This window comes from Quercus lobata, chromosome 7 (assembly GCF_001633185.2).
Source record: "Quercus lobata isolate SW786 chromosome 7, ValleyOak3.0 Primary Assembly, whole genome shotgun sequence".
NCBI lineage: Eukaryota > Viridiplantae > Streptophyta > Magnoliopsida > Fagales > Fagaceae > Quercus > Quercus lobata.
In genome coordinates, this window is record NC_044910.1 from 9,554,095 (window position 1) to 9,560,563 (window position 6,469).

Sequence of the window (6,469 nt, forward strand, 5' to 3'; positions counted from 1 at the left end):
TTAGCTCTTCCTTCTCCCGAGGAGGTAATTGAACTCCGACCTGAAAGAATTTCTTTTCATCATTGTCAATGACAATTTTTTCCAATTGCTCTCATTTCACCCCTTCTTCCTCCGCCTCTATGGATAGGATTGGCATCTTTGATTGCTATAAGCCCACCCCTGCAGAGGCCGAGGACTCACTCCTGATTTGACATCTAATTACGGCCACCATACATTGTCTAGCCATAAATTGGCTCCCCAGCAGATCCTCTATGTTAGGACATATGTGTTTCACTTGTTAGGAACATATGTCACTATTTTATGTAATTGGCTAATCCTTTGACAAAATGCACTTTACTTGTAATTGGGTAGATCTAGGTGTTTTTAATACTTCAAGAAACAAGGTTTCAAGATCAAATGTTGAAGTCATCAAGTCTGTCCAAGAAACAAGCTGAATAATGCAAATTCAAAAGCTCGACAGCTGGCTTGACAACTGCATCTATCGAGATTAAGAAAACTGTTTCAGCCCGTGTGCTTGACACCTGTTTGATAGCTACTCGACAGCTTGTATCTATCGAGGTTTAAGAAAGAAACAGAAATTCTGATATGTTTTCTTGGAATCCGTGAATGTGTTTTTAAGACTTCTTTTCTCTTAACCCTGAACATATAAAAGGATTATTTTAAGGGCTGTCAAAGAGTTCACTAGTTGTACAAACTTTGAGAAAAGTCTTTCAAGCAAATTGTGATCAGAGACAAAGTTTTACCCTTGTTCATCTCTTTTGAAGAAGTTGCTATGTATGTGCACCGTAGGGTTTTGTGACCAAGCATCTTCTTAATCTTCATTGTGTGAATGAACTAAAGAACTTTGCAACCAAAAATCTTCTCTAATTGGTGATTAAAGTCGCGTACTGGGATCTGCGCATTGGTTAGTCACGTACTTGGCAGCCGTGCATCGAAAGGAGAAATTGTCGCTACAGAATAAATCCAATTGGGTATTGGGGTAAGGGTTCAACTGTAGGTTGGTATAAGGTACTGAGATTCCTTTACTTGTAACGACTTGTTGTGATAATAGTAGAATTTCGGGAGTGGTGACATGAAAATCACCTGATAGGGTTTTGCCGTTAGGTTTTCCCCATTCGTAAATAAATTACCGTGTCAAATTTATTTTTCGTTGCATTTAGTTATTTGGTGATTTGTTTGTACTACCACGCATTTGCATGTTAATTTAATTAATTAATAAACTTGGCTAATTAATCAACTAATTCATCACAATGGGTCAATTCGTTTTTGGCCTATCAAGTGGTATCAGAGCAGGCACACTCAGATTAGGGTTTGATCTTTGCTGTGTTGGTCCATTGACCCCTATTTGTCATGGATAAAGGACAGTCGCTAATTATACCTCTTTTATTTGATGGCACTAACTATACATACTGGAAAGTACGCATGAGAGTTTTCTTGCAGTCTCTAGATGAGAAGGTGTGGCAAGCTGTAGAGATTGGCTGGACCAAGTCAAAGGAAGCGCCGGCCGATTGAGATGATGCCAAGATCAAGACGGCAAACTTCAACAGCAGAGCGTTGAATGCCTTATTCAGTGTGGTCACCAATGAGGAGTTCAAGAAGATATCATCCACTGAAACTGCTAAAGAAGCACGGACCATCCTCCAAACAACCTATGAGGGAACCAAGGCTGTCAAGGATTCAAAACTACAGAGGCACATTACAAGCTTCGAAGAGATTAAGATGGAGGAAGATGAGTCGTTCAATGAGTTCTATGCCAAGCTCAAAGACATAGTAAACTTAGTGTTCAATCTTGGGGAAACTATTCCTGAACCCAAGATTGTGAGAAAGGTGCTCAGATCTTTGCCCGAGAGATTCCATGCCAAGATCACGATGATAGAAGAATCAAAGAATATTGACAAGATTCCTTTGACTGAGTTGGTTGGTAATCTGCAGACCTATGAGCTAGGGTTGACTAGGATTGGCAAGATGGGTAAAGGCAAGAGCATGGCACTGAAAGCTAAGAGCAGTGAGACAGATGAGTCTTTAGATGATGAAGATTTTCAGATGATGAAGATTCTAAGATGAAGTCTTACATCACTAGGCAGTTCAAGAAGTTTATGAAAAATGCCAATGGAAAGGGCTTTGACAAGGACCATAGGCAATCTAGTTCTTCTCAGTTTAAGAGTCAAGACAAAGGGAAGAAGGATGCTAAGGATGGTGGTCAGTACATTATTCCCACAAGACCTAAGTGCTTTAGGTGTCATGGCTTCGGTCATATGAAATAGGAGTGTCCTACATATCTTAAGAGCATTGGGAAAAGCAAGGCACTTGTTGCTACTTTGAGCGACACTGAGCCTAAGGATGATTCCGACAATGAGGATGACAGAATCTTGAATGCCTTCACTGCCACTGTCAAACCTACTGATGGGATTGTTGAAGATATGGTTGAAGAAAAGGAATTGGTGGAATCCAAGTTTGAGAAGATGGATGATCAAGATGATATCCATACAGCTTATGAGAAATTATACAAGCATTTTAAGAAACATGAGAAATTTATAAGCTGACCACCAAGAAGCTCAGTGATGTGGAACTTGATCGTGAAGAGCTTTCCCCAAAGTTTGATGAGGCTAATCAGACTATTGGAGCACTGAGGTTCGAGAACAATTTCCTAGCTGAGAAGACTAAGAAACTTGAAGTGGAGTTGTTTCAAGTTAGAGCTCAATTGGAGAGGACTTCAAGTGCAAAGCTTGATGAGATGCTCAGTCTTCAGAAATCTACTTCTGATCGAACAGGTTTAGGGTATGGTTTCTCTTCCTCTAATATTTTTTCAACTAGTACTACTGTTTTTGTTCCTCCTGCTAATAATGTTGAAATTAAAAACAATGATGTTAAAACTAATTTAGCTAATGAGAACATAGACAAGGGTAAATCTATCTTAGGATTACCCCTTAAGCAAGATAAGAAGGAAGCTAAGGACCCTAAGGCTAAGAAGGCTAACTCTCAAAAGCCTAAACAAAAGAAGCAGCATCTCTGTTATCAATGTGGAGTTGCCGGTCATACTTGACCAAATTGCTATAAGTGGCTAGCCACTTAACAGAGCAATGGCATGAGCATCTGGGAACCAGAATCAGCTTCAATCCTCTCTTGCTCCTCTTAGAGATCTTCTCAAAGCCCTCACATTCCTTTCGAACTTGAATGGTTTCAATTCTTCCCCTTCACCACTGATTCAAGAGTTTAATCAAAGGAAAGGTTCTTCCAAGGTGTGGAAGAAAAAGGATACCAAGTGATTCTATCACTTTTCTCTTTCTCTCTTCTTGTTTTTGTTTTTGCATAACTTGTGTGTTTTGCTTTTTGTTTTAAGTCAGTCTAGTTTTTATGCTTTGCTTTGTTTAACATATTTTTGTTTTGGTTATTTATCAGTTTTTTTTTTTTATATTAAAAAAAATGAAAAATCAGAAAAATACAAAAACAGTGTGTGTTTTGTGTACATTGGTATTTATGTACCTTGGATGGCCATTGAAACAAAGTTTTCTAAACTTTGTATCATTTGTAACTTAGATGAGCATCTCTATGCACAACAAAGCAAGTGAGCTTTGTGGCTCTTGTTTGTGATGAGTAAGATTAAGTTATCTCTTGTACTTAATACTCGTATCACTCTTTTGGATGGGAATGACTAGAAAATCTTAAGAGAAAGGCATAAATAACCATCTCACCACTGTTGCCCACCAATCATGAAATGACATCTTTATGCTTCGGCATAGCAAAAATGTGATGTCAATGACATTTGTGTGCTTTGGCATAGCAAAATTAGAATGTCAAAAGTTTAACATAATTGGGTATTTTTTTTCTCTCTCTTATATGTCCATGCATGATTTGCTTAAAAAGAAAAATATGCAAAGAAAAATAAAAAGCAAAAAGATCAAAATGCTTTTAAATATGATTGCAAGCATGTATTCTAGGAGATGTGGGAGTTATAAGATGTACTTCGAAGGTGATAGTCCCCATCAAACGGTTATGATTGTGTGTGAGTTAAAGTAATTTTCTCATATTTCAAATCGTCATAACATGTACACACTTATACAATCTTGCGATGTTTTTCACACATAACACGCAATATTCTTTGCTACTCTTGATACATGTGTAGGTACAATGTGATTTGGCCATCACAAGGTTTTACATGTGTTAATGTATGCTCACTAAACTGTCTTAACTTATTTTTGAAATATAAAATTGGTTAGACTTGTTTATAGTGTGTGTGTGTGTGTGTTTTTTTAGGATCATTGTGCTTAAAATTGCTATTGAAAGGTGATTTTGAAAGGTTAATATGGTGTTTGAATCATTGGTTGAGCTGCTTGCTTGATTGCATTCATGTCTGTGTTTTTCTCTTCTCGAAAAATTGTTTTTAAAAGCTAGCTCGACACCTCCTCGACACCTTCTCGACACCTGACTATCTATCAAGTTTCCAAGCTTTTTCTTATCGCAATCTTAACACCTCCTCGACACCTGGTGGGTCGATCAAGAAAATTCCTATCCCCTCGATAGCTTCTCGACACCTGGTGGATCGATTGAGCCTCAACTTTTGTGTTTGATGTTTTGTACCTCGACACTTCCTCGACACCTATATCTGTCGACAGCCAAATCCTCGACACTTGGCTTAACACCTTGATCGACATCTCTCGACACCTTCTTCTATTGAGATTTACTGAACCTCTATATATAGGTTTTGTGCAATCTGTTCTTCATTTCTGTCGATCTCTCTCTCGATACCTTTGTCTCCTCACCTACCAAAACACTTTCTCTCACTCCAAACCTCTACCAAAGTGATTTTCAAGCTTTTTCAAGGCTTTTTCTACACTTGGTAAGTTTCTTCTCCTTCATTTACATGCATTTCATGTTTTAAAACCTAGGATTTTGGGTTTTTTGAGAAATTTTGGAGTTTTTTTCAAAATTGATGAGTTATTGTTGAAATTTTGGGATGAGTTTTCACTTAAATGAATTTAAAATCTCATGCATTGCATCACATAAGCATTATAACAGTATTCGCATGCATTTGGATATGTGCAAACTGATTGTGTGCTGGTAGGATTAGATTGGGCTGAGCCCATGATGCAATTTACTTTGCATGTCACATGTTCATGCATTTCTCATGCATACGTACTCCTTTTCGATATACTTGACATATTTGAATTGTTTTGGAGCTTTTCTGATTGTCTTTCTTTCTCTCCCTTTCTTTCTGTTTACATTAGTCGTGTCTATGGCACCTAAGCGTAAATCTACTCCATCTCGGAACCCTCTTCGTTCCGGGACATCTTCATTCTGGGACATCTTCGTCTTCTGATCCTACTCCTTCTCATATTTGGTTTCATGATGAGGATGCCCAATAGGATTTCTTAGAGAACTTTTCCCGGCGAGACATTCATTCGGAACGCCAAGTCATTCTGGTGGACTTCGCCGACACCAACCTTCCCGTTGTCATTCATAGTCGGGGATGGGAGTCATTGTGTGACGTCCTGGTCACTTGTCCTCTCGTGCTTATCCAGGAGTTTTACTCCAACATGCACGGGATTGATCGTTTAGTACCTCTTTTCTTCACTCGCATTCGAGGTACGCGCATTCCTCTTACACTGCAGCTTGTTGCGGATGTGCTTCGAGTTCCTAGGGTAGAGTTCCCTGACTACCCTGGTTGTGAGTGTCTGCGGACTGTGTCCAAGGATGAGCTCAAATCCACTTTTTGTGAGCATCCTTTTGAGTGGAGTGAGTGCCAGTTCACTTACCATTTGGGCTTTGCAAAAGGCCCTCGGTTTTTTAACATGGTGATGACCTTTGTACTCAATCCTCTCTCTCATTATAACTCCATAACAGAGCCTCATGCTCGATTTTTGTTATCCCTCCTTAAGCATCTTATTATTGATTTCCCTTCTCATTTTATTCTTTCCATTATAGATGTTCATTTGGATTCGGTGTCCCGTGATAAACTCATCTTTCCTTCCGCTATCACGAGGATATTATGCCATTTTTTCGTCCCTTTTCCTGTGTCCGACCACTTCACTCATATTTATGCCATAGACTACGCTATTGTTAAACATAGCGAGGTGCAGTTAAGGTCACACTAGATGGATTCCACAACTCCTTCCTCCCGTTCGACTCCATCTCGATCTACTCGATCCATGTCCGCTCCTTCCTCTTCCACGAGCGATGTGTCACTAGGAGACATCATGGCGCAGCTTCAGCATATGGATGCTCGCCTAGATATACTTTTTATGGAGTTATATCAGGTGAATGTCCGTGTTGGCCGCATTGCTAAATGGCAAGCGACTATGGGTGGTTTTGCTCTTGAGGCTTCTTCTCAACCTCCTCTAGTAGCTTGTGATTCTGAGGATGAGGATGATGATGATGGTGATGACAATGATTCTTCTGATGATGATGATGGAGATGCTAGCTCTACCGATGAGATATCTACTTGACACTCTTACCCTTTCTCACTCGTGAC